This window comes from Dermacentor andersoni, chromosome 3 (genome assembly GCF_023375885.2).
Source record: "Dermacentor andersoni chromosome 3, qqDerAnde1_hic_scaffold, whole genome shotgun sequence".
Taxonomy (NCBI): Eukaryota; Metazoa; Arthropoda; class Arachnida; order Ixodida; family Ixodidae; genus Dermacentor; species Dermacentor andersoni.
This window is the reverse complement of record NC_092816.1, coordinates 194,533,849-194,543,368: the sequence shown is the minus strand read 5'-3', so window position 1 is coordinate 194,543,368 and position 9,520 is coordinate 194,533,849.

Genomic DNA, 9,520 nt, shown 5'->3' with positions numbered 1-9,520 from the left:
GGTCGTAGGGAAACAACAATTAGATCTGCGTCAAGTTTTGTTTTGCTGCCGCCATGTTGTGTTAACAAATTGACAGATTACAGTATGGGATTCCAACAGGCTACATTAGATAGCACTGCCTCAATACAGGGGCCGACCGCCAATGGTACTGGTGGTGTGAAACTGTAGGAAAATTCAGAATTAATTACGAACCCAACACCAAATAAGAAATATAAAACAAATGATTCTAATCCTGTACAAGTTCCACATGAATGATCTTGTTTCTGGTTATTTCTAGAAGAGAATAAGTGCTTGAAAGAGCAGAGTAGCCAGACCAGTCAGCACGCCCATCTCTTGCCAGGTGCAGCTGGCGTCCTTGAAGCTCTTGAATCAATGTTTCCTGCTCCTTTTCCCATACATACAATATGTGACGCCATCTCATGCTGGCTACGATAGTGAAATATGCAGTACCCAGTACAATCATAGGCCAGTAGAGGTGAAGCAGACTGAGCATGTAAATAAGTATGTAAACTGTTGGACAATATAAGCTTTGTGAATTAGGTTACAGTACACTCAATTCTAAATAAACTAAACCACAACGAGAGCAAAAAATAACAGAATGCAGTGTAAATGCGGCACATGCATATACGCAAAGAGCACACCAAGTATGAAATATAAACATTTTGGCTGTCTAATGGTATAAGATGTCTGAATAAGGTTATAGAATTCAGAATGAACAAAGGGCACCACTGCTAAATACTCGCAAGCACTGCAAAAAAAAAAATGAAAAAGAGGTACACAAAAAGCATAATTCTAACGTCCATTAGGGCAGGACCTAGGTAGCAGGTCTGGTATTCAAAGCACTGCGATGCACTTATGCAAGCAATGTGCACTGTTTCGAAGAGCTCCAAAGATTTGACGGGCTTCTTTCTATGGAAGGTATAGTCCCAGCCATCAAAATGTATCCTTCCGCCTTTCCATTAATCACTAGTTGGCTTATCCATGTAATTGTGTGCTTTGCAGCACAGGCGATAGTTCCTCGAACCATAGAGCTAGTGCACTTCACCTGGCAAATGAGTGCGAGCGTTCTTGAAGCAGGTGCGTCAAAGACAATTCATAGACGATGTATTTTAGGTGACATTTATGGCCACTGCTTTCTCCGCACACTACATCGGTTGTGTGGCTTTTGTAGTAAAGAAGAGAAAAAGTGAAGTCTCATCGAAAGACAGTAATCACACAAACAAAAACATGTGCACAATATTCTCACCAGGGGTAAAGTGAGAGAAGTCCACTGGTAGCTAACCGCATCTTTAATCAAGCGGCCACAACAACCAACCTCATACACGAAGGCTACTACATACAATCAGCCCGTAACTGGGCACCATATCTGATGATGTTGATCATGAATGTAACTTGTAAAACAAGCGTGGCAATATATATAACGTGTTGAAGCTTGGTTCAGATGGGCGGAATTTTTCATCATGTAAGTCATAAAGTTTCTTACTAGGAATCACATGGCTGATGATGGACAAAGGAGGCAACTAGTTTCCATTCCAGGAGCACAAGCAACACTTTTTGATAACAAAACAGATACTAGGTTGTAAATTAACTTTGATAGTTCTGCAGATTGTGAATGTTCCATTTCAGACCACTTTTGCTACGGACTTCCTCAGCTAGGTACTCTATTTTGCTGTTTAAGAAAAGAAGAAAACTCACTAACATAAATGCTAAGACAGCGCAAGTCCTACTGTAACCTTGTATATCTACTACAACAGTAAGATGACTAAATAAAAGGCGCACCACTCACCATCTTGGGCAGGTTCATTTCGTCAGTCTGAATGTTTCAAGCATTGAGGCGGTCATCAAACACTGGTTGTGCACATTCATGAACTGGTGTAAAAGTTCGTGGAGCAGATTCTGTTTGTGTCCCAGAAAGAAAAACTATAGCATGTGTTCGTGTACCTGGTAAACACAAAAGAACAATGACACACAAAACAATTTATAGGAATGATGCCAAAAACTTAACTTTAAAGAAGCTAATGCTACATACGAGCAGCACTGTGAAAAAACATTCACGTCGGCTTTAATACTCACGGACAGTTCTTCCACGTGACTTTTATTGCGCTCCACAAGTGTACATTTGTTTCTGTTCGGTCCGCACAACAGTACTGCAGTTAGCCGGAACATAATGTGATGTATTATTCAGCTCAGCTTGCGGTGTCGTCTGTGTCTGACTGGCCCGAGTACCAGCTGAGAATGATTGAATAATCACGGTGATTGATGAATATTCTCCTGCAATGACTTCACCTACGCGCTGCAAACAGAAAAAAGGTAGAGTTTACAAAAGAGCTGCCATGTCAAAGGCTGCGGCAGCCACTAAATTATTTATTTATTTATGTATTTATTTATTTACAATACCCCTAAAAGCCCTCGAAGGAGGGTATCACATAGGGGGGGGGGGGGTGTACAAGAAAAAGCACAAGTTTACATTCAGTACAGCATTACATAAAAAGAAAAAAAAAACATTTACAAGATATTTTACCGCTCAGCAAGGCGGTGTAGTTATATTGAACCAAATAATAAAAAAAAAGAGAAGTCGCATATAAAAACATCAGGAGCAAGCAACAACGCACAAAGCATCAAAAATATCAGGGAAACGCATTAAATAAGAAACCACAACATTTTTAACAGCACGTCACAGTAGTGCAAAAAAATTTCCTTAAGTTTGGCTATGTCAGTCGCATGGCTATGTATGAGGGTAAATCGTTCCCATCGATGATAGTGCGTGGCACGAAGGTTTGAGCAAAAGTTGATGACCGACACAAAATGTGTTTCACTTTGTTAGGGTGATCGCGGCGAGGAAAGATAATCGGCGGTGGCTGAAAAAAAATCATCACGAAGTGCGGAGTGGTGGAAAATGTTATGAAAGAGTGATAAGCGAGAATGTTTTCGACGAAGGCTCAAGGATTGCAAATCGGCACGTTTCTTTAAAGAGGTAACGCTGGTTAATGTTGAATAATCTGAAAAAATAAATCGAGCAGCACGGTTCTGCAGGGCTTCAAGGTTAGAGACCAGATATACCTGATGGGGATACCAAATTGCCGCAGCACATTAAATTTTCGGGCGAATGATTCTGATATATGCCTGTTTTCGTACGAGTGGTGGCGCTTGCTTGAGGGTTCGTTTAAGTATTCCAAGAGAGCGGTTAGCAGCTGCCAGGGTTAAATTGATATGGTGATGCCACGTTAGGTCAGACTGGAAATGAAGGCCAAGATATTTGTAGGAAGTGAAAGACTCAAGCGTGCTATTATTCATGAAGTAAGTTTTGTCAATTCGAGACTTTCGGCCGTTAGATGTCATTAACTTGGTTTTAGAGATATTAAGCGTCATTAGCCATTTGGAGCACCACAAGGTAATCGCATCCAGGTCAGATTGCAAGCATTGGCGATCGATATCAGAGGAAATTGTGCGGTAAATTACGACATCATCGGCAAAGAGACGAACCCGGGACGTTACGCAAGAAGGAAGATCGGTAATATATATTAAGAAAAGTAAAGGACCTAGCGCGCTGCCCTGGGGGACACCGGAAGTAACGTGGGCAAAAGAAGAATTGTAGTTGTTAGCGGAAGTAAACAGGGAGCCTGGAGGAAAGAAAAGCTTTAATCCATGCGAGGACATTAGGGTGAATGTTCATGCATGCAAGTTGGAGAAGTAATCTGTGGTGTGGAACGCGATCAAAAGATTTCGAGAAATCAAGGAAAACTGCATCTACTTGTAAACCAGTGTCAACGCATGAGTGTAGGTCATGAAGAAACCCTGCAAGTTGTGTTTCACAAGAGTAGCCCTTGCGGAAACCGTGCTGATACTGGTATATGATGTTGTGGCTTTCTAAGTATTTGGCGATTTGGGAGTGAATTACGTGTTCCATGACCTTGCATATGGTACTTGTTAGTGAAATACATCTGTAGTTGCATGGTGAAGAACGGTCGCCTGATTTGAAAAAGGGTGCTACCTTGGCTATTCTCCAATTATCAGGGATAGTACGTGTCGCGAGGGATTGTGAAAAAAGGGCTGTCAGAATACTACAGAGGCCGTGGCGTGTATTTTTCTGTATAGTGTTATTGATACCACTATGGTCACATGCAGAAGAAATTTTCAGTTTACTTAAGATGGAATGTATGCCCGCTTCGGTTACATCAATTTCTGGCATGTCGATGTCAGATATACAATCCTTCATAGGTGCGGTAGTAATATCCTCGCAGGTAAAGACAGCCGTGAATGTCTCATTTAGAAGTTCTGCGCATTGTGATTCCGGAAGTGAAGTGTTGTTGCTATCATGAAGAACGATATCAGGATGTTGTTTAGGATTCACAATGCGCCACAATCTTCTAGGGCTTTTTTAAGCATAGATGTTAGGTTATGGCAAAAGAAATGACGGCGAGTGGTTTTAAGTAAGTTTTGGTATTTTTTATCGCAGGCTTTGTAACGCAGCCAAGAAACCGAAGTAACCTTTTTATCGGCCCGTCCGTAGAGTCGCTTTCTTTATTGTTTAAACACCGAAGCTGCTACATGAGCCAGGGAGCAGTATGGTTGCTTTTTATTGTAATGGTAGGTATAAATTTTTCTATTACTTCGTTGAGGAAGTTTTTAAACAGAAGCCAATTTTCTTCCACCGTGAATGATAGGTGCCTGTCAATAAGGTGCTCCGAAAAACTCAATAATTCAGAATTCATACTAGCAAAGTTGGCTCTGTTATAGCATCTGATTTTTTTGTTGGTGGCTTGTCGTGTGTTACACGGGCGTGTGAGGTTGCCGGTTATAATGACGTGGTCAGAAAGGCCATCTAAGTGGGTTTGTAAGGATCAGGTCGAGATATTCGCCCAGGTTGCCGAGTGCCGCGTAGGTTGATCAATTACTTGTGTTAGCGAGTGGTCTAGGCAAGTGTTAAGAAATTCGTTCGCTTCAGTACCTTTGCACACAACTGTGAGCGTTGACCAATCTATTGAAGGAAAGTTGAAGTCGCCGAAAATAACTAATACCGAGTTGGGAAATCGGATTACCACATCATCCTAAACTCTGCGAAATTCGGTCGCAAACGTGTACGTCATATCAGGAGGGCGATATAGCTGCCGCGATGCAAAGCTAAAAGAACAAGGAGCCAGGGGTCGGAAAGTCAGTTCCCACATTTGTATAACGAATTACATAACGTTTATTTTTGATAAAATGAAAGCACGTGGCAGCTCTTTGCAATGCATAACTACACCGAAGCGCAAAGAATAGGCTAGTGCTAGCGATGAATATATTGTATTGGTACATACCTGGACAAATGATAACAATACATACCTGGACAAATGATAAAGGCGTCGTAAATAAACCGAAGCATGGTAACATGCAAGTGAGAAGAATGTGGAGGCCTCCAATTCATGCCAACAATGCGCGAGCGCGTGGTAAGCTACACTGTCAGCTAGCGTTGTTTCGTGGTTTATCGGCGAGACTCAGGGCGTGTCCTCTCTACACTTTAGAGTAGCGCGCGCGCAACCGGTAGCACATGCACCGCAGCAAGCTGCACGTGACCGATGGCGTGCGACGGGTTCCTCGTGGCAGTCAGGACTAAGAGAGTGCTGCATGCATTTGGAACCTGAGCTGTTTCCCTCCCAAAGACTGCTAAAAATAAACAAACGATGCCTGATTCCTCTCTTTCTGAAGTCCAGGTTGAGGATGCACATTGTTTCCGTCTCTTTAACCAGACCTCTGAAGACCTTGCGTGAATGAGGTCGATACTTGGATACAAAGCTTTTCCTGAGTTCGTTTTCTATTCTGCCTTTCCCGCCGTACGTGTGGGGGCTGCGGCACTACCGTCAAGCATAATAACCCTCGTGCGATACTGTAAGCCTTTTCCTCGTGCACTCAGAGTATATAAAAGGTCCGTAACAGGGCTCTAACACACGCACATTCGTCTAGCGCACCGAAGGAGCAGCATACCGAAGCCATGAAAGCCCTGGTGAGAAACCTAACTTAAGCAGAGTGATCGAAATGGCGCCGAATTCATTTCCATGCTGCTGGCTGCGAAAAGTGCCATGTCAGTCGACGAAGCGGTTAGGGCTACCAAACACTAGTTTAGAATTGCCTAATATTTGTAAATTAGTGTGTGCGTAATAGTCGCGTGTGTAAGCAAATGAAAGTGAGCAACACTTATAGGGCGAGGTTAAGCGCCCGAAATGCACAGTTCACCTTACGTTTATTGCACAATTTACACTACACATGGAATTCACTGCGGCCTTCAAGAACAACTGTAGCCTTATTTGCGATGTGGTCATAAGGCATTTGTAGGCGCGGTCACTAACTTGTAGTCACTTACTAATTATTATAGCCCATACAGCATCCGGCGGTATTAACTTCTTAAAAGCACAAGCCTATGCTCATGTATGAACATCATTTGGCTGAGACGTGATGTGTTTATTATAGCCCAGTCATTCAATTACCGCACCTTTTCAGCTTGTGTAGACTGTAAACGTTGCCGCGCAAACGAAATCGCAATGTTTCCATGGTTAATTATTGAAGTGACACCCGATGGAAACAGACAAAAAATCGCATTACGGTAATCTGCAAATTGGACGTTTCGTATTTTCTGCACACGGTAGCAAGTACTATTTTGACGCAGTTAGAGTAGAATTCTTAATGTTCCAACTGGTCTTGTGGGCATCAAAAGCGGCTTTAGTAATATTCATTGTTTCCGAAGTTGACATAAAATTCTTGGTAATAACTTATACGGTTTACTATAGATTAAGTTGTCTATGCGGTTAGCAAGATGTGGTGAGAGCACAAATAACCCATCGAAACATTTTTCTGTAAAGTTTTTTGGATGGGGAGGCAAATATTTGCATTAGCTGTCAACATATTGTTTTTCTATGAATGACTAATATATAATTAGGAAGCATTTCAGATACTTCGCAGTAAGAGAGCCCTAAACTATCTTTCTTATGTGGAATGTACATTTCCTGAAATAATGTAGTCATAAACGGCACGTCTACAGTGCGACAAATGCCTGACTTCTGCTCACTGTGTACACAATATTAAGTCTTAGCACTGTAAAAGTAGAATGATAAATCTGGAAATGTGAATCGCACGGGCAGTTGATTGTTTCCGAGAAATCACAAAACTGTAACTTACCATACCTTATTTCTGAAAAGAAAACGTGTATAAATCCACTATACTAATAATGGCGTATTGTAAATATTATATTACTATTGCGCAAAAAGTCAAGAGACTTGCAATATCGCTTGAGCAATACCTTGTAGCATCACTTTACACATATTGAAGCAGTGTTCATCATTGGGAGTCATATAATCACCTTGTTAATTCGGAACATTGTGTAGACATAAGAAAGTGCCCTTTTAAGGAATGACTAATTTCACTAAATCTACGCAGAGCACTGTCGTCGTCCTATCCGCCATCGTAGCCTGTGCCTATGCCGGGGGACTCCTAGGTGGCTACGGCCTCGGTGGCCTCGGATACGGAGGATATGGACGTGGTTACGGCGGCTATGGCCTCGGATACGGCGGAGGCTACGGCGGAGGCTACGGCGGAGGTGGTGGAGGCTACGGCGGAGGCGGTGGAGGCTACGGCGGAGGCGGTGGCGGCTACGGCGTTGGTGGCGTAGGCGTCGGCAGCAGTGTCGCTCTTCTTAGTGGAGGTCCTCCCTTCGCCAAAGCCGTGGCCGGACCAGCCTTTGTGATAAGGACGGTTCATCACGTGAACAAAGTCAACGGCGGAGGAGCCGTTCTCGCTCACTCTGGCCTCGGTGGCGGTTATGGAGGCGGCTATGGATATGGCCGTGGCTACGGATACGGAGGCGGCTACGGCTATGGTGGTGGCTACGGTGGCTATGGTTACAAGGGCTGATTGACTTGACGACGTGTGGATGCAATTTTTATTCCTTGTGTAAATGGAGCTTGTGATTGCCGCTTCGGTTGAACTCAACACAGTGAGTACACGAGTGCCTGTAGTGGCCTAATAAGAAGAACGAGTAATTCCCTGAAGTGCGTCATTGATTAGTGACATACCTCTTCATCGAGCACATCGATTCATTGAATACATTGTACATTTTATTGTCCCCAAACCAAAAATAAAAATATGAAGATTGAGACCGCGTGTGGCATCATTCTTCCTGAGTCATTACTACCTTACCTTTTTATAAATGTGTGATGTAGGCGATCCTGCAATTATCAAATAAATAAATGTATTATATATTTACCTAACGGTGACCTTCCACCCCTGAGGCAGAATTTCACTTAGCAGCAATATAGCATCTTTAAAATTGCGTGGGATGCAACCACGCAGTGTTGAAATGTCAGATTATGATTGAATAAGGAAAGCATTTGTAACTTTTCTTCTATGACGTGTGCACTCTGATTTTTCATAATTAGGCCGAACAAAAAATAAACATTTATTTCCAATTTTACGTCGTTTTCGCCATTAGCCCTCTGATAGTGCTAAAGCATTTTTGGGCTGTGCTCTTTTCGCCTCCCTGTTAGGCAACATCCCAATACCGCGAAACTCATCACGTTAAAGTGACGTGTATGCATTGAAGATGCATTAATATGCCGAACAAAAATGTACTTCTTTACGGAACAGCCGAATACTTCCCCGTTCCTAAATTAACGAAAGATCTCTGCTCCGCCTATCGCTCTCATAACGCGTAGTCGGAGCTGCCGAGGAGATTTCATTCCTTTTCAATCAATCAATCAATGAATCATGCAGTCAATTTTATTAATAATAGTCATTGTTACAGTTACAAAGGTAATGTAATACAGAAGGGGGTCCCAAAGTAAATATTGTCTCAGGGGGTCCTCCTGTTATGATATGTATAAAAATGTAGACCATACGATTAGCAACGAAGAACCGCGGGAAAATACAAATCAACCTATTAGAAGTCGTAATCCAACATGTGGTAGTTGAAGATTACACAGAAATGAGGAAGATAACTCTGTAGGGAAATACACATGAAAGTATGAATACAGTCACTGAACAGGAGTATAAATATTATGCAACATTAACAGTGCGAACACCAGCAATGCCAGATAATTAATTTATAAACGGCTCAGAATGAAAAAAAATGCGTGGCAGATAAGGTTATCGAGCGCTTTCATTACGTATACGGCATAGCTCTGCCGACTGATCTATGCCCCACCGAAATTCTGTCCAATTTTTTCGTGTTCTTCGTCTCTTATCGGTCAATTAGATAAGAATAACCTGTCCCGGAGACACTCCTATTCTTTATGCAAACAAGCAAAACTTACCTCCTCTAAACGAGTAGAGCGTTTGATTGGGTGTCCAAACAACGGTGCCGGTCACATCCCGATGATTTTGTCAGTGGTTACGCAAATAATTAACGACAGGAGATTAGAGCAAAAGCAGATTCGAATAGTCTTAGGTTATAGGGCCCTAGGTCTGCGAAACATATAAAACCAAGGTGATGGAAATAAAACAGTGGTGATTACATCTAGTTTACTTCAAGTGACGCAAACTCACGCGATCATCG